The sequence below is a fragment of the Dermacentor albipictus genome, chromosome 1 (genome assembly GCF_038994185.2).
Source record: "Dermacentor albipictus isolate Rhodes 1998 colony chromosome 1, USDA_Dalb.pri_finalv2, whole genome shotgun sequence".
NCBI lineage: Eukaryota > Metazoa > Arthropoda > Arachnida > Ixodida > Ixodidae > Dermacentor > Dermacentor albipictus.
Genome location: NC_091821.1, coordinates 124,070,625 through 124,095,553, shown reverse-complemented (window position 1 = coordinate 124,095,553; position 24,929 = coordinate 124,070,625). Strand labels below are relative to the sequence as shown.

The 24,929-nt window shown below is 47.7% G+C and overlaps 1 protein-coding gene across 6 annotated transcripts in view; it reads right to left on the bottom strand.

Annotated features, from left to right (window-relative positions):
- LOC135904809 (G-protein coupled receptor dmsr-1-like) overlaps positions 1-24,929 on the bottom strand; it is a 1,021,428-nt gene that overhangs the window by 268,593 nt on the left and 727,906 nt on the right. The window contains exon 1 of one of the 6 annotated variants that reach the window (XM_070525377.1): positions 604-638. The exons of 4 other annotated variants lie outside the window; for them this stretch is intronic. The gene's annotated coding sequence lies outside the window, so the exon portion shown is untranslated. Of the gene's footprint in view, positions 1-603; positions 639-24,929 lie in introns of those variants that run through there. One more of the 6 variants, XM_070525409.1, reaches the window with a different exon arrangement.

Genomic DNA, 24,929 nt, shown 5'->3' with positions numbered 1-24,929 from the left:
TGCGCGTCTAGCTATAGCGGAGATTCCCGGGCGACTCGCGCATCTGCATGTGCCAGATATGAGCGTACCCGCCGGAATCGGCTAGCAGCGTGCCGGCATCGTGTAGCCCGCACACGAAGTTCCGGCACAGGGGCTCGCAAAGAGGATAAGCTGAGAGAAACTGCGCGAAGCGCCGCCAACCTGTCGAGTGCGGATACCATCCATAATTAATGTTTGCTTGCTTGCGTCGAGGCTCGATTGGCACTGCGGCAGGCCCGAACGCTGACACTATAAAAGAAGCACAGCATTTGTGAACTGCGGCGGCAGGTAAGCAGCGAGAGCGGAACTTTCTGTGCAACAAGTAGTAGCTACATTCTTGAGCAGTGCATTTGAAAGAACAGGAACGCCGTTGGCAAGGCAAAAATAAGCTTCCAAAGGTAAGCCGCGTGAAAAGAGACGTTTGCCGTGTGGTCGGAACTCCTAGCGGCGTCGTTGCGCGTAGAATATGCGACAGTGCATTGATGCTAATGCAGCTTTGTCACACATGCACTGTACGCATGATTTAAATTTAAAACAATGTAGTAGTTCTTGAAAATAAAAATAATAGCAAAAAGTAATATTCACCTAAACTAAACGTTCCTCAAAACCAGAGATGACAGACACGGCTGAGGGTGATGTATAGCAGCACTACGCTACCCGCAATGAAGCGCATGCAAGTTGCACGCATGCGCGTACATCGTATGGCTCGATCACCGGTCGCCTATCCCGCATCACACGCATATACGGGCACCGAGCTGCATAAGCTGACGCAACCTCCCGCGTAGCTCAATAGATATGGCGTTTCGCTGTCGAATTCGAAGTCGCTGGTTCAATTCCGACCGTGGCGGCTACGGCTCTATATGGGGATGAAAAAAAAAGAAAAAAAAAGACCGCTCGTGTGTTTAGATACAAGTGCACGTTCCCCAGGTGGTCAAAATTAATTCGGAGTCCCTCATTCCGACGTGCGTTCCATGATCATATCGTGTATCTGGCACACTGAACCCAGTATTTGTAATTGAGGTTAAGCTCACACGCACGGTTAGCCAGCTGCATGGGGCATGTCCCACCTGGACAGTCCTTAATATTGAACTGCACGCGCCCTTCATGCCTGCAATGAAACGTGCAATCCATCTCGCACAATATGGCACCTTCGGCACATGCGCCTGTGTTCATTTGCTGCGTTCCTTCGCGGCACTTGCGAAATTTTGCGCTGAACGCATTCGATAGTTCTTTATACCGCCGGGACTTTGGCCGTGAAGAACACATTGTTCTGTTGGGCAACAACTGAAACTAATGTTTTCCCATACTGCTTATACGCTCGTTATGACGTAAGTGAAAGTATATTAGCGTAGCAAGTGCAGCATGTTGCAAATAGACAATAATTATAAAAATGCAAGTTGTGTTCCTGGAATATTGTATTTTCAGCCATAATGGTGCAGCAAGTGCGGGACGCTAATGCATACTTGGAAAGCGCTCTTGCGTCCCCAATCACCACGGGGACATATGGGCGATAGGGGCACCCTAAGGCTGTGTGCCTCTATACCGAAAACTGTCTGTTGTGCAAGCCATGATTAGTAAAGCAGCGAGCGAGGAGACAGTTTGAAGTTCGTGTCCTGTCGCATTGCTCTCATCAAATACCGGCTCATGAAAGCAAGCGGGTCGTAGAACACACTTTATGGGCACACTTATTTGGCCCGCATAGCTCCTAAGCATGATTGAATTTCGAAAACAACGAGGAGGCATATATCGAACTTGCCTTTCCACGTCAGACCAGAAAACTCCAAAACCCGTTGCAGTGTTTATTTGCCGTAAGATGTGCGCGCAATTGAAGAAAGACGGAATATCCGTCCTGAAACAGGCAGCTCTTACTTTGGGGATCGTTACCCGTCGTATAGGGGTATAAATCTTTAGCGACAAATATTAAGTTTGAGTTTACTGTTCTCACAATCAATATGGTACATAGCAGCAAACTTCGCGCTCAGTGTGGCTGTAGTGGTGAGACAGTGCTTCTCAGGCACTTTCCATATGCCTTTTCTACTATATATACGTGAGGATTCTCAAAATACAAGCTTCCTGAAAAGCAAGCACTAGTGCGGAAATACTACTTAGGGGCAACGCCATGCTTACACCACCAGAAAAAAAAAAGAAGTTTTGCATTGAAGTGCGTTCGGTGCACTTCTACCGTGACCGTTATGGTGCAGCCCTTTCAAATTGGTGATCCCACAACCGGATTGGATGAAAGATTTGACAGTGAAAAAAAAAGGAAGAAGAAAAAGAAAGAAAACAGATGACGTTGTCCATTCAATATTTCTAATACGAGCTTTCTTATTATGTGCAGCACATGTACAGCACATGCATGTACATGTATCATGTACAGCACAGGCAAAAGCCTAAGGAGGCTGTCAGCGGCAATGTTCCTGGATGTTAAAGGCGCTTATGATAACGTAACCCATCGAGCCATCCTAGACGCTCTGGGCAATGTCGGCCTAGGCGGCCTTGTTTTTCGGTGGATACTCAGCTTCTTGAAGGACAGGTCTTTCTTTGTGCTAACAGAGGATGGTGCGTCATCACAACACAACACCTGCCGTGGCGTACCACAAGGTGGAGTCTTGAGCCCCACTCTATTTAACCTCGTGCTCATCGACCTGGTTCACATCCTTCCGCAGTCCGTCCATGCGTCGATCTATGCAGACGATATATGCATTTGGTCATCAGGAGCGACGCGTCCCCAGGTGCGCGCCAGACTTCAAAAAGCGGCCACACTAACATCAGGCTATCTTCGAGCGCGAGGTCTGGAGGTGTCCTCCGAGAAGTGCTCTATGGTCGCTTTCACGCGCAAAGCAATGAAACCGTACGTTGTCAAAATTAATGGACATCCGATTGCCTACGAGAAGACGCACCGCTTTCTAGGAGTGATAATAGATCGAGACCTCTCCTGGAGTCCTCATGTCTCGTACCTAAAAAGGAAATTACTCATGATGACTCACGTGCTCAGATTTCTTGCAGGAAAGTCGTGGGGTGCGTCTGTGAGTGCGATGCTCCAACTCTATAATGCACTGTTCCTCGGTTTCCTGCGCTATAGCTTACCTGTACTGGGTGGGACCAGTAAGACCAACCTCCGTGCCCTCCAGTCTGTACAAGCTCAAGCTTTGCGAATTTGCCTTGGACTTCCCAGATGTGCATCCACGGCAGCAACAATAGCCATCGCGCACGACCACCCCATCGATACGTATCTTCAAGTCGATGCTTTAAGGATGCATATCAGACACTTCGCGCGACTTCCATCGCATCATCTCGCCTCCCTTCCTGCCACTCGACCTCGTTCAGCGTTTAGCAGGATTATTGCCGCCAACCACGGAACTTTACCATCAAACTTCACGCCTGCAGCACGACCATCTCTACCGCTGTGGTGCCTTCATCCACTCCAGGCTCTGCTTGATATTCCCGGTATCAAAAAGAAAACGGAGATGTCATCGTTTGCCCTCAAACAAACCGTGCTTTCATTCCTTCATGACAAACACAAAGAACGCATCCACGTCTACACGGATGGTTCTGTCTGCTCTAATAGCTCAGCTGGAGCAGTGGTTATTCCCGCAGAGTCTGTCACCCTCAAGTTCAAGACGTCTCACGTAACATCATCGACGGCTGCAGAACTCGCAGCTATCCGTGCTGCTTTAGAGTTTATTTGTCACAAATCGTCACAGTCATGGTCCCTCTTATGTGACTCGAAGGCAGCTCTCCAGTGTCTGATGTCCCCTTTCAACCACGGACCAAATATGCAACTAGCGGCAGACATCCGACTACTCCACCATCAAGCAATCAACAAAGGGCACAACGTCATCTACCAGTGGATACCGGGTCATTGCGGAATTGCGGGCAATCATCATGCGGATGATGCCGCCCGATCGGCCCACGACGGTGCCCGCGTTGTACCACTACCACTGTCACGAACAGACGCAGCCACAAGTCTTCGCTCCCTCGCCCGCGAGCTTACGCAGAATCTGTGGAACACCAGTGAGTTCACGAACGAACGTCTCCACAGATTGGATCCATGCCTGCAACTCCGGCTACCACCAGGGTTACCACGAGCGGAAGCAACACTTCTGTGCCGCCTGTGGCTCGGCGTCGCTTTCACGAACTCCTATTCATTCCGCATCGGAATGGCCGACAGCCCTACTTGCGGCACCTGCGACTGCGAGGAGACGATTCAGCACCTCCTTTGTGACTGTCCCAGCTACAAAGTGCCAAGAACAGTGCTCGTAACCGCGCTCGAAAAACTTGACAATCGCCCCTTTACAGAGGAGAAGGCTCTAGGACACTGGTCCAGACGGGCTTCGGCACTCAAGGCCTTAAAGGCTTTGCTGAAGTATCTAAGGACTTGCGAATTGTGCGATCGCCTTTGAGTGTTGTATCGCGTAGTATCGCGGTACTGCGTGAATTTCCTTAATTTTTTTTCTCCTCTTCTTCTTCTTTCTCCTTTTATTCCCTTTACCCCTTTCCCCAGCACAGGGTAGCCAGCCAGTACTTACACTGGCTAACCTCCCTGTCTTTCCTCCTCTTTGTCTCTCTCTCTCTCTCTCTTTCATATGTCGGTCACGGCGCCAGTGCTGTAGGCGCTTCTTACTCTTTTAAACGGTTCCCAACTACGAATCTGTCAGTCCTGGTGCTATTCAGAACACGTCGGTTCGGGTGGTAGCGGCTGTAGTGGAATGCCCGTGAGTGTGTGGGGAATGGTGTAGGGATAATAAAAAAATATATATATGTATTACAGAGTCTCTCCAAGGGTCAAGAAAATACGCCGCTTCATGCCTTGCAAAGGAGACCGCTTTCTGTTCTGTTGTCGTATATGCTTTGATTCGAAATGGTGTCGTTGGCCGAGTGTCCATGGCCCAGAGCGTCTCTTGACCATCGCTTCTTCTCTACCAGCTGATCAGGCACTTTCCCGTTCTAGCACGGCTCAAACTTTTAGGCCGGGCTGTCGTGCAACACTCGCTATTGCCCACGCAGTAGCCTTATTCTGGCTATCCGCTTGCTGCTCACGCACTGGAGGGGCATACCATTGGATCTAGCCGTTAACTGCGACAGTTAGCCGAAGTTGAGGAGGACTTAGAGAAATTAAGGTTTATCTACTTTATGTACAGGTCTAGAAACACGTAAAGTAACAGAAAATGTCATCGATGACCCTCAGCAAATCTTACGCTGCGGCCCGTGGCAAGAAGAACGTCTCTCTCTCTTTCCGATGATTCTGTGGCTTATAACCCCTTCAGTCCGTCGGGGTCACGTCATCTTCAGCCAATCATCAAGCCCGTGATGATGTCGTCCTTTTCATCCAATCGGCGAGAACGCGCATGTGTCGTCATGTTCATCCAATCCTAGGGCCCGTGCAAGTGGCGCCATGTTCGGCCATTGGGGACACTCCATGGGCTCTATTCTCCGGTAGCTGCCTCCGCCCGGTGCTGTCTCCTCGCCTGGTAGGCGCGCAGCAGGAGGGGACTGGTCGTACTTGAACGACCTTCCAGTGCTGCAAAGCAGCTCGGGAGTAGGATCAACTACCTCGAACCGTGCCGGCCTCCAGTTGCACTTTCGGGGGGGGGGGGGGGGGGTGTAGTGGAGGAGACAAAAGCTCCAGGCGCGTTACTCGAGGGCCGAATAGCCAACTTGTCTGACGGGTCCGGTAGCATGGTCGACGCGCACCTGCCGCACCATAATTAAATGCGCTTAATTTTTTTTATTTTTTCAGGTGGCCATGTTCTTAGTTCAATGACTTGCTGTTAGAACACCCCATGTGACTGTCGTACATTTTCTGCACATGCCTCTACTTGTATATATACACACGATGTGGCAACGCAATAAAATATTGTTGGAAGTCAGCGCTCGTCTATCGCTGTCCTTGTCTTTCGCGTTGTATGTTATTTTTGACCATAAAATGCGATGGCGAGTGGTTGCGTTCGGAGAACTTGACCAATGCTAATTAATGATCCTTATCTAACACTACATATGTAGCCGCATCAAGCAGCTTATCAGGTTGTGAACACAGGCAGTGCTAACATCGGGCTGTGAATATGAAGAGCTAGGCACAAGGGCAGGCACCGTCTAACTTACAATTTTATTGAGGAGAAAAAGGAGGAAATACAATGAGCAATCCTGCGCGCTCATAGAATAAAATTGAACCGTTTTTAGAGCAAATCAAGCTCCCACTCAAAGTTGAAAATATAGGGGAAGTGCCGCATAATTCACAAATGTTTATTTTCTGGTATTTAGGGACCCAGCAATCTCGCTCCCCTGCTGCTTCCCATGTTTCATTGTCACACACTGAGCTCAAAGGAGACATATGAATAAAAAACGCACGCTAAGTACAAGAAATTCCTTAAGTACTGCAGAAGAAGTAGTTACCTTTGACTATAGTGCACAGCCTATAACTTTGGCTACTCGACATGTACTAAAAGTGTAGGGGCGGCACTAACGTACGCGCCATGCGTTAGGCTGAAGCTGCACTGCACGTGGCACCGTTGCATGTGCGCTCTTACCGTTCTCATGGAGCTTCATTTGTAGTTTCCCTCTCCCTGGGAGGCACCGGAGAAGGGTGATAGCCAACCGGCCCCCTAGGCTGCGGCCTCAAGATATGAACACTAGGAGCATTCCACCTGGTCGCTCCAAAAGACGGCGCCTCATGGTCCAGTAATTATTCGATTTCTATACTACTCAAAAATAGTCGATAATATCTGAACTGAGCTACTCCTTTATTGCTCCGCCGCCCTGATGGATACCTTACTGTTGGCAGAAAGTTCTTATGATTATTTTGATAAAGGTTTTCACCACAACTACATTCAGATATTCCATTTTTTTTCTTTCAATTACCATTCTTTCGGTTCGCATCTGTGTAGGCATGTGTTTTCAGGCTCATTTGCGAAACTCCACATTTCGTATCTTCTTCTTCCGAACAGTTTAGCGCTGTCGGGCCCCTGTTACTTGACTTGATTTAATAATCTTAACCCTCCCTTTACACGCCATCCTCTTCATCACTTTCCAGTGAAAATGATTCAGCAGTGTACAATGACCGAGTATTTCCATATGATTAAAAAAAACGTCACCTAGCGCTAAATACTAATGTTCACAGATGCTGCTAAATGAGTCGCAGAGGTGAAAGTGCGCACCAAGAACGCTATAGTGAATAAATACACAGAATTTGGTGTGGAGATACAAAGCCTCCGTGCAATCCGCAGGCGAGTGGAGCGACGGTACAGACGGACTAAATCGGTTTACGACATTAGACAGGCCAGACGTATTCAGAAGAAAATTCAACGTCGTCTTGCTGTGCTGCAAAATCAACGCTGGGAATTCTTTTGTGAGTCTCTCGATCCGCGCAAACCTCTGTCAGTTGTCTGCAGAACAGTCCGTCGACTTCGAACAGCTCCTCAACAGCGCCTGCCATTTAAATCTGTAGTCCTCCATCAAGGACGCCGAGAAGTCGACGTAGCTGAAGATTAGTGTGCAAGGATCGCGGGTCCGGCATTCACCGATTTACCTTGTGCACCTATTTCTGTTATTGTCCCCTCTTGCTCCCGAAATCCTCGTATGGACGCTCATTTCTCCATCGAAGAACTGGAGGCCACACTTGCTGGGAGCAGACGAACTTCGTCACCAGGACCCGATGACATCACATACTCTGCGCTTGCAAACCTTGGTGAAGAGGCCAGAGACACACTTCTTGGCCTATAAAACGCATCATGACGTGACGGCCTGGTCCCTACCACGTGGAAATCCAGTCGCCTTGTTCCACTCCCCAAGCCTGGCAAGTCTTCATTGGAATTGTCATCTTACCGTCCATTAGCACTGGCCAGCTGTGTCGGCAAGGTAATGGAGAGAATGATCCTTACACGGTTAGAATGGTACTTGGAATTTTACAACGCCTATTCAGAGGTACTGGCTGGCTTTGGACGCAGACGCTCGTCAATAGATAGCGTTATTGACCTCGTAACACATGTACAGCACCAGAAACATATGAAGCGAATCACTGCGGCCTTATTCCTTAATATTAAAGGTGCGTGCGACAATGTTCCTCATCATGCGATTCTGGACGCCTTAGAAGCTGTAGGTATTGGTGGACACGCCTTTCGCTGGATACGCAGCTATTTGAATCGAAGATCTTTGTTTATTTTGACTGAAGATGGACCAACGGCATCTAGCTATACCAGTCATAGGGTACCGCAAGGCGAAGTACTCGGCCCGACTCTGTTCAACGTGGTGCTCGTTGGTCTCGCAGATCCGTTACCGCAAACCGTTCAGCTCTCCATATTTGCAGACAATATTTCCATATGGGCTTCAGGAGTGACACGTCTACAAGTCCGCGCACGACTTCAGAAGGCTTGAACAGCCGTGTCAACAATACCTAAGAAGGCAAGGCCTGGAGCTTTCCCCTGAGAAATATGCACTCGTTGCCTTTACTCGCAAAGCGATCGCCCCATACGCTTTGCGAATTAATGACCAAGCTGTACGATACAGACGAACGCACCACTTTCTCGGTGTCATCACTGATAAAGAACTTGTCTTGGAGCCCTCACGTCTCGTACATGACAAAGCGTTTGGCCACCGTCGCGGACTTTCTTGCATTTCTCGGCGGGAAGTCCTGGGGCGCAACAGTACCATCAATGTTGCATCAATATAAAGCACTGTTTTTGGGCTTCCTGCGGTACAGCTTACCTGTACTAGGAAATACTTGCGCTACAAATATCCGCAAACTTCAGAGTGTGCAAGCACAAGCACTCAGAACTTGTCTCGGTCTCCCCAAAAATACGTCATCGATTGCGACAGTGGCCATTGCCGGAGACACTCCTTTGACAGTCTATATAGATACAGATATCCTGAGAGCCCATATCCGACACCTTAGTGAAATTCCCTCACATCATCTTGCTTGCTGGCCAGCAAAAAGTCCACATTCAACCTTTGCCAAAAGTATTGTAAGACATCGGTCCTACTTGCCACCAGGCTTTACGCCTGCTACACGATTATCAAATCCATTGTGGTGTCTGCACCGGCCGCAAGTGCAATTGACAATTCCAGGAATCAGAAAGAAAGCTGGAGCGTCGTTGCAAGCTTTGAAACAGTAAACTTTGGAACACATTCACAACGTACACAGATTCCGGCAACACGTCTACGCAGATGGTTCCGTAAAACTCAACAGCTCAGCTGCTGCAGTCATCATCCCAGGAAAATCTGAAGGAATAAAATAAATACTTCATATGTGTCCATATCAACGGGTGAATGTGCGCCCCCTACTTCAAAAAAAAAAAGAAAGAGAAGGAAGAAAAAAAAGGAGACTCGAAGAACGACTGTTAGAGAATTTCACAATGACTAGAGCAACAATTCCAGACCCGCTTTTAATTCGTAACAGTGGTTATCCTGGTTAAGTCACAAGACGAACTTTCAGTCGTCTGTTTAGGTACCTGGACGTAATGGAGTTTGTTGTCGTTCTTCTTTTTCCGCAATCTCACAGTTCTAACCACTATATGGAGCGTAGTGAGGCTAGTTATATGTTGAGGAGGGTGTTGCGTGGCTTTTGTTGCGTCAAGACCAGGAACCATAGCTTATCGCCACGTTATTGCGCAGTACGAAAGGATTAAAAAGCATTAGCATTAATAAAGAAATACCCTAAGGTTCGAGACTCCTAGAATCAGGAATTCTGCAAAAGTACTACATTCGCATGTATATGGCACCACGAGGTGGCTGCATGAGAAGATATTGTGAAACCATAAGAGAGAATATAAGATTAGATTGGACATGTGATTGGTACCCGAAACTTTAGCATTGCTGAACGCAATAGAGAAATATGTTTTATATATATATATATATATATATATATTGTTACGTACAAGCGCGTCAAAGGGACGCGGGGATCAAGAAGAGAGGGGAAGAGGAGAACGAAGACTGTGCAGCGGCCATTCCTGTTCTTCGTAGCCTGCCGTTCCTGTTCTCGCACGCCTAAATAAACCCCTTTTCCCCGTGCTCGCAACAAATTGGTGGACGGTGCGGGGTACACCTCGTAACCACGGAGACTACGCTGCTACAACTTCGCCGAAGCCGTCGACTTGCCGGACTTCCGCCACCATCGCCTGACATGACTGAATACGCCTGCCAGATTCCCGAAGGTTCTGACGCGGCTGCAAGGCCAGCACCTGGCGTTCCGTGGCAATACTACCGGGTGCCACTCACTTTCGGAGGAAAAGCCGGAGAAGATGTCGACGAGTGGCTCACAAACTACCGAAGGGTGAGCCGATCTAACGGTTGGAACTCGACCGCACAGTTGTCAAATGTTGTGTTTTCTCTTACCGACACAGCACTCGTCTGGTATGAGAATCACGAAGACACGCTCACTTCATGGGAGCTTTTCGTAGAGGAGCTCAGAGCGTGTTTTGGAGACTCCAGCGCAAAAAAGAAACGCACCGAACAGACGCTTTCGCAAAGAGCTCAGATTCCCGGCGAGACCTGTACGACGTATATCGAAGAAGTGCTGAAACTGTGCAAAATAGTGAACTCTCAAATGTCTGAAGAGGACAAAGTTGGACATTTGTTGAAAGGGATAGCCGAAGACGTCTACAATTTTTTGATCGGCAAAGAAAGCTTGGATTCCGTGTCTGACGTCATTCGCCACTGCAGGACCTTTGAGACGCTGAAGATGCGACGGATAATACCGAAGTTTGGTCGCCTGGCTAATGTCACAACGGTGGCAAGTGTAGACCCGAGTTCGTGTGTTGACCTTCCATCAACAATACGGCAGATTGTTCGCGAAGAGTTGCTCCATCGGGAAGAGATGTACCGTTGCACACCCGGCATCGCTGGTGCGTACTTACCACACGAGATGCGAAACACGGCCGTTTCGACCACATGGCAACCCACGGTTCACTCAGCGACCGTCGAGTATAGGTCTACCCCACAAACGAGAGGGACCCTAAGCTATCAAGATCCTGACTACGACCAACGCCCTCGCCGCACGCACGCCTCCGGGCGGCAGATGCCTAGCCACGATGAATGGGACCCACCTGCTGGCTATGCAGTCGACAGCAACATGCGTGACTACGTGCAGGAACATCGAAATTTCCGGCATCTGCCGGTGTGTTTCCAATGCGGTGTCGTGGGCCACATAGCGAGATTTTGCAATCGTCGCCCAACAACGTGGAATCGTCGATCGGGGCCTTCAACAAGGACCACACCTCCTACGAGGACAACTCAACAGTCATGCACCACCCCTTGGTCAGCTGGCGTCCCTCCTGTCAACGACAACTGGCAGAGAAGCTTCCGGAGCCGCTCGCCGGCATCTGACAGGAGTTTGACGCCACCGCCAACTTCTCGTGCACCGCGTTTACGTCAATCTCCATCGCCAGTGCGCCGCTCCGCCTCGCCTTCACAACCGGAAAACTAGCTAGCGCGGCCGATGGGGGTGAGGTCGCTCGACACGTGCTATCGACAGAAATGCCCCCTGCAGTTGCTATGATTAAGAACAAAGTGCATGTACTAGTTGATGGTGTTGCTACAATGGCTTTAGTGGATACCGGGGCAACTGTATCCGTAATGAGTCTCGGTTTTAAAGGTCGGTTGGGGCGCAAGGTTGTATTTCCGTGGGACCAGGCTGCAACGTTTTGTGGAGTGAGCGGCGAGTCGTTGCGCCCTGTTTGTGTGTGCACTGCTGAAGTGTCCCTAGCTGGTGGAGTTTTCGCGACGGAGTTTGTAGTTATTCCCCGATCGACGCACGAAGTGATTTTGGGCATCGACTTTTTGCGGCAGTGCGGTGCGACCGTTGATTGTCGCACGGGGGAAGTTTGCGTCGATGGTCATGTTTCGTCCGGGCTCTTAGAGGAGACTTGCAGTCAAGGTGAACTTTGTGTGTGTGCAGATACTGTTGTGCCTGCGTCCAGCTCGGTGTGCGTGCCGGTTGTATGTCGCGGTGAAGTTCGAGACAGTTTCGATGCCTCCGTAGAGCCAATGCATCTAAATTGTGTGAAGAAGAACGTTTTTGTCCCTCATTGTGTGGTATCCATCGGCAACGGGCGTGCAGGCTTGTGGACGGCCAACTGCTCGGCAGAACCCGTCCTGCTTCCAGACGGCTTGAAACTCGCCTACTTTACAGAATACACGTCTTCGTCCGTAGCCGTACTAACAGACTCGCCGTGTGAACCTGCTGACCTTCGCCAAGTCTCAGACAAAAGGCTTCTGTCTATGATAAACAAGTCGCTCAGCACAAGGGAGCGCCATACCTTGGTGGATACGCTTTCTAAGCATCTGTCAGTGTTTGACTTTGCGCAGCCGGACAAAGCGTTCTCGATTCCCGAGTCACGAACGCGCCATACCATAGATACGGGATCTGCGCGCCCGATCAGGCAAAAGCCCTATCGCGTGTCGCCTAACGAGCGCAAGATAATCGGGGAACAAGTGAGTGACATGATGAAAAATGGGATAATACAAGAGTCCTCGAGTCCTTGGGCAGCTCCGGTCATACTCGTCAGAAAGAAAGACGGTAACTGGAGATTTTGCGTCGATTATCGAAGATTAAACGCCGTGACTAAGAAGGATGTCTACCCGCTGCCCCGGATTGATGATGCAATTGATTGCCTTCATTCGGCCTCTTATTTTTCTTCAGTGGACCTGCGCTCAGGATATTGGCAAATCCCGGTACACCCGACAGACAGAGAGAAAACAGCCTTCATAACCCCGGATGGATTATTCGAATTCAATGTGATGCCATTTGGGTTGTGCAACGCTCCAGCAACCTTTGAAAGGTTCATGGACACCATTCTGCGTGGGTTAAAATGGAACATCTGTATGTGCTATCTTGACGACGTTGTTATATTCGGGCGCACATTCAATGAGCACAATACGCGCCTGAATATTGTCCTCGACTGCATCAAAAACGCCGGCCTGGTTCTGAACTCCAAGAAATGTAAATTTGGTGACCGTCAAACCCTTGTGCTGGGTCATCTTGTTGACAAAGACGGTATCCGGCCTGATCCCCTCAAGACGGCAGCTGTCGAAGCATTCAGTGCACCGCAGTCAGTGAAGCAACTTCGTAGTTTTCTGGGTCTTTGTTCTTACTTTCGCCGATTTATTCCTGGTTTTGCTGACGTCGCTTATCCTCTGACAAACCTGCTACATAAAGACGCACGGTTTGAGTGGACACCCGAGTGCGATTCTGCATTTCGTCAGCTGAAGTTCCTGTTAACCTCTCGACCTATCCTTCGCCACTTCAATCCTACTGCGCCGACAGAAATCCACACAGATGCTAGTGGCGTTGGTCTGGGTGCCGTATTGGTCCAACGCTATGATGACCGTCAGCACGTGATTGCTTATGCAAGCCGCTCATTAAGCAAACCTGAACGGAATTACACGGTGACAGAGCAAGAATGCCTCGCTGTAATCTTTGCGGTTCAGCGATTTCGCTCGTACTTGTACGGACGCCCATTCCAAGTCGTCACAGACCACCATTCCCTGTGCTGGCTCGTGAACCTTCGCGACCCTTGTGGTCGCCTTGCGCGCTGGGCTTTGAGGTTGCAGGAATATAACTTCACCGTTGCCTACAAGAGTGGCCGAAAACATGCTGACGCAGACTGCCTTTCCCGTATGCCGCTTACTACGACGGACTGCGACGCAGACGATTTTGATCATCTCGTCGCTTCTGTGACATCCGCTTTTCCAGAAATCGATGCGTTCAAAGCAGAACAACGGACAGACACCAAATTGGAGCCACTCTTCACTTCTGCCCATTCAAGTGCAACAAGCAGCTACTGTGTACGTGACGGGCTCCTGTACAAAAGGAACTACTCAAGCACGGGTGCACGCTTCCTTCTAGTGGTGCCGGAGTGTCTCCGGCCAGCAATCCTTCAGGCTATGCACGATGACCCTACCTCCGGTCACTTAGGCACTGTGCGCACCCTTTATCGCATTCAAGAACGCTTTTACTGACCCCGGATGCGACATTCGGTTGAGTTGTATGTCGCCAGCTGCATACAGTGCCAACGTCGGAAACGCCCAACCACTGCCCCATCTGGTCTCCTTCAACCTGTGCCGCCTCCCAGCTCACCCTTTCGGCAAGTTGGAATTGATCTGTTAGGACCTTTTCCAAAGTCATCTAAGGGGAACCGCTGGATAATTGTCTGCGCCGACTATTTCACGCGCTACTGCGAGACGGCGGCTATACCATCAGCCACCGCCACCGAAGTATCGCTCTTCTTACTTCACGCTATTGTTCTGCGACATGGACCGCCTGGTGTTATTATAAGCGACCGGGGACGTCAATTCACGGCAGATATAGTGGAAGAGCTTCTGCGTTTGTGTAACTCGCACCTCAGGCACTCGACGCCATATCATCCGCAAACGAACGGCCTCACTGAGCGCACTAATCGAACTATCACAAATATGCTTTCCATGTATGTTGCGTCCGATCACAAGAATTGGGATGAAGTTCTACCGTTTATTACTTACGCATACAACACAGCCAAGCACGAAACAACCGGCTACAGCCCCTTCTTCCTTCTATATGCTCGGCCACCCCGGTATACGCTCGACACTGTCCTCCCTTTTTACCACCACGACAATCCTACGGTCGCCGATACGCTGTGCCTCGCTGAAGAGGCTCGGAGACTTGCGCGTCTTCGGACTTTGGCCTCACAAGAAAACTCCAAAGCCCGCTACGACGCACGACATCGGCCAGTTACATATAACCCTGGTGATCTCGTTTGGCTTTGGACACCCACAAGGAAGCGCGGTTTGTGTCAAAAGCTGCTGGCAAACTACGATGGACCGTATGTTGTCATCGACAAAGTCAGCGAAGTGAACTATACTCTCGCGCGCCTCACGAACACTGGTAGACGTTCTGCTAGGACACAAGTCGCGCATGTCGCACGGTTGAAATCATGCACGCCACGGCAAGCTAGTTGACTCGCCCAGGGGGCTTTGTCTGCGAGGGGAGGTATGTTACGTACAAGCGCGTCAAAGGGACGCGGGGATCAAGAAGAGAGGGGAAGAGGAGAACGAAGACTGTGCAGCGGCCATTCCTGTTCTTCGTAGCCTGCCGTTCCTGTTCTCGCACGCCTAAATAAACCCCTTTTCCCCGTGCTCGCAACAATATATATATATATATATATATATATATATATATATATATATATATATATATATATATATATATATATATATATATATATATATATATATATATATATATATATATATATATATATATTTATATATATATATATATACCCATTGTATTTCAGGTAACTTAAGCCAGAGTTTAAAAATATGCCAATGCACTCTAAGACGACTAGACCAAATACATGTTGCTCAGTGTGTGACGCTGCATTTCGTATTTCGCTTCATTAGATGATTGGTCAAGAATAATTAAGCAACCTCTGAAGCAACGAAATTAGGAAAAAAAATCCCATTAGAAAGCTGTAGATCGCATTGCAAAATGTCCGATTAAACAGTTTCCAACTTTATATCTATTAAGTATCAGTGTTTTTCGCCTTACTGCGGAAGCCCGCGAAACACAAACAATACCAGGTGACATAACCGCTTGCGTGCCATGATTGCAGCGCTCCCAAACTCTCCGTGTACAAACGAACATATATATATATATATATATATATATATATATATATATATATATATATATATATATATATATATATATATATATATATATATATATATAAGAGAGACTGAAAGAGGATGTCAATTACAAAGAGATTCGATGGGCAGCAATCGACCCTATATCGGTGCACAGCCACGGAACGCAAACGCATGCATTATAGGTCCAATGCTTCTTCTATGCACCATCGATAACTCGCTTTCCCAGCGTGCGGGATCCCCGTTTCCTTTTTACCGTCACGCTTTCTTTTTTGTTTCTTTTTTTTTATTTGCGTTCTCTCCGCTCCAGAGGCTGCGTGTGGCTGCGGGTCACCATGTCGGGCGGGCGCACTTTGCTGCCATACGTCAGCGGACAGGCCTTGCTCCCGTGATGAGCTCATTCCGCCGGGATATTTTTGTCCCCACGTCTCGTCTTTCTCTTATTTTAGTCCCTATAGCACTTGGTTTTGACCCCAAGTCTCTGGCTGCGATCTCTTTTGTATGTGCACGTCCCTTTCGGACGAGCTGCTTTATGAATACCGCCCGAACGTAATGGCCGGGTCCCGGCTGGAGCACGCCGACCTGCGGGAACCCTGCTTTGCGCGCGCTTCGGCTTCTCCGAGGAGATGTTATTACGGTCCTTGTAATCTTTGCCCCCACACGGCCGCCGTTAGTTGGACTGAGGGATCCCGCGTGATATCTGGTCTAATATCGAAGGCGCGCGTGAAACACTGCCTTTTCTTCTTACCAAGAAATTCAACAAATTAGGGGGAAGGACGAATGCGTTCAATAGGAGGTGATATCGAAGGCTGAAAGCACCAGCGCGGGTAGCCCAATATCTTTTGTGTCTATCTTTCCCTCTTTCTGCGTTTTCCTTGCGCTCGTCCTAGCTGCTGCTGGCGGTAACTAAAAAGAAAAAAAGCTGTTGTTCGCCAGAAAAAAAGTAAAAGACCTTGCAGAGGACGGCATAAGCATTGATTATAACCGATCATGGTGCACTGTGGGGGAAGGGCAGTCCCAATATCAGTTCCCCAGGAAACTTGAGGCTGTCGAAGCATTTCAACTTAATCGTGGGCTTGGTAATCTTCTCAGGTTCATATATATTCACGAGTATACTAATACCAGTGTATAGAAGTACATACCAAAGGGCCCAAATATTCTTAGCGATGAAATGCTGAACTCGCATTTGTAAAAATTTAATTACAGGGTTTTACGTGCCAAAACCAAGATGTGATTGTGAGGCGCGCCGTAGTGGGGGACCTCGGAAATTCGCACCACCTGGGGTTCTTTAACTTACACCTAAACCTAAGTACACAGGTGATTACTCATAGCACAAAGCCGGTTTCTCAGATGGCACAAGGCCGGCTCACTTCGATCCGTGACGTCATGCTACCTTGCGCGAGTGACAGAAAATCTAATAAGGATGCTCGCGAGTCAGCCGCGGTGATTTTGACTTCACCGCCTTTGTCATGCGTGCTTGCCAGTGGCAAATACGGTCCAAGTGGCAGGACGTCATAAAGCAGAGTACACAGGCCTGCTATTTAGCAGGCGTTGGATTGGAACGTTTGTATTTGGCCTTACTAAAGTGCTGTTAGAACGCAGGCGAGACCTTGCGCACACAAGGAACGCGCGGACAACAGAGGCTTCCGAGAGCGAGAGCGAAAGCGACGTGGCGTCGAGGCGAGGTCCTCTCCCCTCACGCCACGCCAGGTGCGCTATCGTTGCAGCAGGTGTGCCCTTTCGCCCGCTCTGCTTCGTCGAGGCGAGCTCATGACGTGGCGTCGCAATCAATGGGAATTTAGGGGCCGTTTCTCCCTAGTCCCGACGAGAGACGCCGGATTTATCGCTGTGTGGGTCATTTGATGCGAAAGCATCAAATGACATCTTGGCTAGGGCGCTCCTACTCTGCCGGATGTGCAAAGACTCGCATATATATATGGTTGATAACTTCCAGGTCACCCATCAGGTCATTGAGAATTCTGCGGAGTACAATCAACATCTCTATAGGTAGGGCTTTCATATATTATGAAAATGCATTTGATTCAGCAGAGATACCAGCAGCTATAGAGCCACTGCGTAATGAAGGAGTACAGGACGCAAACGTGAATATCTTGGGAAATATCTACAAAGATTCCACAGCTAAATTAGTTCTCCACAAGAAAGTAGAAGAATACCTATAATGAAAGGGGTCAGGCAAGGAGACACAGTCTCTCCAATGCTATTCACTGCATGCTTAGAAGTCATCATCATCATCATCAGCCTGGTTACGCCCACTGCAGGGCAAAGGCCTCTCCCATATTTCTCCAACAACCCCGGTCATGTACTAATTGTGGCCATGCCGTCCCTGCAAATTTCTTAATCTCATCCGCCCACCTGACTTTCTGCCGTCCCCTGCTACGCTTCCCTTCCCTTGGAATCCAGTCCGTAACCCTTAATGACCATCGGTTATCTTCCCTCCTCATTACATGTCCTGCCCATGCCCATTTCTTTTTCTTGATTTCAACTAAGATGTCATTAACTCGCGTTTGTTCCCTCACCCAATCTGCTCTTTTCTTATCCCTTAACGTTACACCTATCATTCTTCTTTCCATAGCTCGTTGCGTCGTCCTCAATTTGAGTAGAACCCTTTTCGTAAGCCTCCAGGTTTCTGCCCCGTAGGTGAGTACTGGTAAGACACAGCTATTAAACATTTTTCTTTTGAGGGATAATGGTAATCTGCTGTTCATGATCTGAGAATGCCTGCCAAACGCACCCCAGCCCATTCTTATTCTTCTGATTATTTCTGTCTCATGATCCGGATCCGCAGTCACTACGTGCCCTAAGTAGATGTATTCCCTTACGACTTCCAGTGCCTCGCTGCCTATTGTAAACTGCTGTTCTCTTCCGAGACTGTTAAGCATTACTTTAGTTTTCTGCAGATTAATTTTTAGAGCCACTCTTCTGCTTTGCCTCTCCAGGTCAGTGAGCATGCATTGCAGTTGGTCCCCTGAGTTCCTAAGCAAGGCAATATCATCAGCGAATCGCAAGTTACTATGGTATTCTCCATTAACTTTTATCCCCATTTCTTCCCAATCCAGGTCTCTGAATACCTCCTGTAAACACGCTGTGAATAGCATTGGAGAGATCGTATCTCCCTGCCTGACGCCTTTCTTTATTGGGATTTTGTTGCTTTCTTTATGGAGGACTATGGTGGCTGTGGAGCCGCTATAGATATTTTTCAGTATTTTTACATATGGCTCGTCTACACCCTGATTCCGTAATGCCTCCATGACTGCTGAGGTTTCGACAGAATCAAATGCTTTCTCGTAATCAATGAAAGCTATATATAAGGGTTGGTTGTATTCCGCACATTTCTCTATCACCTGATTGATAGTGTGAATATGATCTATTGTTGAGTAGCCTTTACGGAATCCTGCCTGGTCCTTTGCTTGACAGAAATCTAAGGTGTTCCTGATTCTATTTGCGATTACCTTAGTAAATAGTTTGTAGGCAACGGACAGTAAGCTGATCGGTCTATAATTTTTCAAGTCTTTGGCGTCCCCTTTCTTATGGATTAGGATTATGTTAGCGTTTTTCCAAGATTCCGGTACGCTCGACGTTATGAGGCATTGCGTATACAGGGTGGCCAGTTTCTCTAGAACAATCTGCCCACCATCCTTCAGTAAATCTGCTGTTACCTGATCCTCCCCAGCTGCCTTCCCCCTTTGCATATCTCCCAAGGCTTTCTTTACTTCTTCCGGCGTTACCTGCGGGATTTCGAGTTCCTCTAGACTATTTTCTCTTTCATTATTGTCGTGGGTGGCACTGGTACTGTATAAATCTCTATAGAACTCCTCAGCCACTTGTACTATCTCATCCATATTAGTAATGATATTGCCGGCTTTGTCTCTTAACGCATACATCTGATTCTTGCCAATTCCTAGTTTCTTCTTCACTGTTTTTAGGCTTCCTCCGTTCCTGAGAGCATGTTCAATTCTATCCATATTATACTTCCTTATGTCAGCTGTCTTACGCTTGTTGATTAACTTCGAAAGTTCTGCCAGTTCTATTCTAGCTGTAGGGTTAGAGGCTTTCATACATTGGCGTTTCTTGATGCGATCTTTCGTCTCCTGCGATAGTTTACTGGTATCCTGCCTAACGGAGTTACCACTGACTTCCATTGCACACTCCTTGATGATGTCCACAAGATTGTCGTTCATTGCTTCAACACTAAGGTCCTCTTCCTGAGTTAAAGCCGAATACCTGTTCTGAAGCTTGATCTAGAATTCCTCTATTTTCCCTATTACCGCTAACTCATTGGTCGGCTTCTTATGTACCAGTTTCTTCCGTTCCCTTCTCAGGTCTAGGCTAATTCGTGTTCTTACCATCCTGTGGTCACTGCAGCGCACCTTGCCGAGCACGTCCACATCTTGTATGATGCCAGGGTTAGCGCAGAGTATGAAGTCTATTTCATTTCTAGTCTCGCCGTTCGGGCCCCTCCACGTCCACTTTCGGCTATCCCGCTTGCGGAAGAAGGTATTCATTATCCTCATATTATTCTGTTCCGCAAACTCTACTAATAACTCCCCCCTGATATTCCTAGTGCCTATGCCATATTCCCCCACTGCCTTGTCTCCAGCCTGCTTTTTGCCTACCTTGGCATTAAAGTCACCCATTAGTATAGTGTATTTAGTTTTCACTCTACCCATCGCCGATTCCACGTCTTCATAGAAGCGTTCGACTTCCTGGTCATCATGACTGGATGTAGGGGCGTAGACCTGTACAATTTTCATTTTGTATCTCTTATTAAGTTTCACAACAAGACCTGCCACCCTCTCGTTAATGCTATTGAATTCCTGTATGTTACCAGCTATATTCTTATTAATCAGGAATCCGACGCCTAGTTCCCTTCTCTCTGCTAAGCCCCGGTAGCATAGGACGTGCCCGCTTTTTAGCACTGTATATGCTTCTTTTGGCCTCCTAACTTCACTGAGCCCTATTATATCCCATTTACTGCCCTCTAATTCCTCCAATAGCACTGCTAGACTCGCCTCACTAGATAACGTTCTAGCGTTAAATGTTGCCAGGTTCATATTCCAATGGCGGCCTGTCCGGAGCCAGTGCTTAGAAGTATTCAAGCTATTAGAATGGGAAGGCTTAGGAGTGAGGATATAGAGCGACTATCTCAGCAACTTTTGGTTTGCACATGACATTGTCCTGTTGAGCAACACTGGGGACGAATGACAGGACATTATTAAGGACCTAAGCCAAGAAAGTGTAACAGTGGGGCTAAAAATTAATATCCAGAAGAGAAAGATTATGTTCAATGGCCTGGCAAAGAGACAAGGATTCAGGATTCTCAGTCAGCCTCTGAAGTATATACAGGAGTACGTTTATCTAGCTCAATTACTCACAGGAGACCATGATCATACGACAAAGTTTTACAGAAAAATAGAAACCGGTTGGAATGCATACGGCAGGTATTACCCAATCCTGAATGGGAGCTTACCACTGTCGTTGAAAAAAAAAGCGTACAATCATTGCATCATACATGTGCTAACGTATGGGGCAGAAACTTGTAGCTTAACAAAGACGCTCGAGAATAAGTTAAGGACCGCGCAAAGAGCGATGGAACGAAGAATGCTAGCCGTAACGCTAAAAGACAGTAAGAGAGCGGTGTGAACAGGAGAGCATACGGGGATAGGCGATACTCTAGTTGACATTAAGAGAAAAAAAAATGAAGCTGTGTAGGCCATGTAATGCGTAGGATAGACAACCGGTTCGCCGTTAGAGTTACAGAATAGATGAGAATGGAAGGTAAGCGCAGTCGAGGACGGCAGAAAACTAAGTGGGGTCATGAAATTAGGAAATTTGCAACCGGAAGTTGGAAAAAGCTAGCACAAGACTGGGGTAACTGGAGAACGCAGGGAGACACCTTTGCCCTGCAGTGGAAATAAAAATAAGCTGCTGCTGCTGCTGATGATGATGATATATGCATAGCCGAGGAAAACGACTCTCGTTTAGCCACTAGCGCGATGCATTCACAGGAGCTATGGATTCTGACTAAAAGACACTCGAGAAGCTCGGTGTATGGCCACGGAGAAAAAAAGCAAGTTTCACTGTCGACTTCTGAATGCGTCTGGCAGACGTGGCTATTTTGGTCGGCTGAGTGTGCATGTCCTAAAAGGGTATCAGGGTCCATCAGGGGCCGCTTGGCCGAAATCATTTACGTGCTGGGAGGTTTACCCGCAATTAAAAGGTTCACTCGAATTTTAATGAATGCCACGTGCATGTATCGCTTCTTTTCCAATGGAAAACTAAGTGCGTGTCAACCTACCTTCCCTTGCACTAAGCCATTTAAGCCCGTAAGGGCTCTTTCTCTGTCGAGAAAAATAGTACCGTAATATCCCATCTTTAGTGGCGTGAAATGCTTTAATAACATGGTTAAAACAGTAAATGGGCCACAGATTTCGCCCGACGAAGAATCAGCATTTATTTACAGGCATGAATTACCACTTTTCTCCTGCAAACATCGTGAAGAAAGAAAAAAAAAGGTCGCTTTGAATGACAGTAGCAAATGCTATAACGTTCTTTTAAAGCTACCGTGAGTACTGGACACTGACCGCGGTCTGATAGTACTCACAACATGGAACTTCTGATTCGCTGTGATCTAGAAAGAGTCATTGCAAGTCTGGTGCCCCCGGCACGTACGGCAACCCTATCTCTCTTTATAGTGTGGAAAATCTACCTTCAAAAAAGTGACCTCCATAGATTTTCTACCGCCATCTACGCAGTGAAAAAAAAAAACGCTTGACGCCCTCTCACGCACAACTATAGTCAGCGAGTGGGGAAATACCCACGACAAAGTGGGCTCCACATAAGTAACGTTATCGCTCATGTAGAGCTGGGTTGTCTAGGTCCCATCATCGGTATATATACTTACGGATAGGCAGAAACGTTGCCTGCAAGTTAGTCAAACCTTCTAGAATATTATAGCCGACGAGGTGACAAGCCCACAGGTGGCGCAGCAAGATCTGGCTATAATTAGAGTAGCCAGAACTGAACGTGTGCTGCGCAGGCAAACGCAGTGCTTAGACTCATTACGCTGCGTTAACCGCAAGCTGGCCCATTCGGAGTTTCTGTATAACGCACTTGACCACTCGGAGACGAAGCGTGTATCAACGCAAGCCAGGAGTTGCTTGATTTATGAGGTCTTTTATCAATTCAAAGAATTCGTAATATCAACAACCAGTGCCCCTAGTGGGCGCGAGCTGTAAGCAGGTACCATTTAAAGATGAAGTAATGAGAGATGCAGTCATTCAAAAATTTTCAGAGAAAATAGACTATACACGTCCAGCCACCGATTCAATATGATGGGTACTGTTTTCCGCGCCCGAACACCCTTTACAAATCGCATGGGAATTTCGAAGCTTGGAAATATATGTAAAGCGCCCGAATTTGGTCGCTGGTACAATTTAGCTAATACATTCAATTTGGACGAATAATGTCGCTGGCTTTCACTGCGCTTTAGAGTCCAAAAAAGCTCCGTTTGCGCTCATGCCAACGAAGCCCCCCCTCCGCGTCTTGTGATGACCGAAAATATTTTCCAAAATTATCCTCTTGCAGAAATCTGCTTGTGTACACCCGAGCGTTCCTTCGGGTTGTGCTGGTGAGCAGTGATCAAGACAAACGCGAACGTGTGTTTGTTCGTTCGATTGTAACGCCTGTCATATAGCTTTTATGGCATAGCTTGTCTAAGTTCATGAATGGCGCTCTGCATCACATCGCAGGAATTACGAATAGTATTAAACGTGTGCCCCGTGGCGGTGGAGCGGCGATGTTGCACTGTAATGTCCCTAATTCCTGTGTATGCGGCCCAGAGCAAGATTGGGATTATGAAACAGGCTGTAATAGATGGCTGGCCGTTTGGCATAGACCATAAAATTAAAGGGAACTCACCCAGGCTCCCCCCAAAAATACAATTTTTTGCTTACGGATACCTCGTTCTCTGATTCACCATAATTCTACTCGTGCTCATTCAGACTCAGAATGTACAAAATTCTTCTCAGTCTGTGTTCTATTCAGAGCACTCGGAATCAAGCTCACCAAAATAGCTCTCATCTGAGATCGCACAGATTCAGACTCATGGATCGGTCTGTGTCTCAGCGAGTCTGACTGAATCGACCTATGGATAAGGTTGTCGACGTATGGTCTGAGGTTATTTAAAGTTCACCTAAAGCGAGATACGCGCGCTTTCTTGCGTTGCATCCTAACTTGGTCGCCGTGGCAGAAAACCGTGCTCAACAGAGGAGCCATATAACCACTTAGCAACCGGTGGCGTTGAAAATAGGGCATAACCAGAGGTGTTTCGCAAGCCTCGAGGGCGCTCTGACGACACGAGCAAGCGCAAATCGCTTAAGAAGGCACCCTGCATCAGAAAGTAGTGAAATGTATTTCACATTACGCGAAATCACTTTCCAAATGTTATACAGCAAGAAGTAATTGAATGTGTTACGCACGAGCGAAATTATAGGCAATCAAAGATCGCTGCGGACTTGCATGATGTCGGGCCTGAACGAAGCCGAAAAGAAATTGTTCTTGCACGAACCTGGACGTTACAATTTTTTATCCGAAACGAAGCTAGAATGCAAAAAAAAAACAGTTTTTGGTTACATATATAGGTCCGCTACCTTCCGAGGATGTTTTCACCGGTGTATTGTTGGTGTGCTTGCGTCTCTCCGCTATGTCACATTTGAGTGCACGCGCTCTACTAACCTTTCACAAGTGTGTGACCGCATGGTTTCTGTGGATTGGAATGTGACTCGTTGCTATAGGCAGGGCGTGTTAAGAATAGATCGACTCATAGACTGGCTACAAATTTGATGCCATCCACAATAAAAGCCTGTACTCTTTAAATTATTAACTATCCTGTCAAGTTGCGGTGCCTATCTCGTGCGTAATTACATTTTTGTGTCGTTTTCGTACTTCCAAAGGAATAACAGATATCAGGTTTTTCGTAAGCACTCTGTGGCTTCTACATTAAACAGGCAGGAAACCGCATGCATTAGTTTTGCTCGACATTCTCATTTATCGCATTCAGCAGATATACTTTGTTCAGATAAGATAACGCACACAGCAGCGATGAATTGTGACAGGCATGAGATTAAGTACTAAAGTAGCGGACTAATATGATTTCAACGAAAGCTGTTACGCCACCGTGTGGCGCAGGGAGGTATTCTGAAAGGACACGGAACAAAAGGGGGATTATGTTATTCCACCGCCAGTCTCAGATCTGTTTGATTCAGAGAGAAAACTAG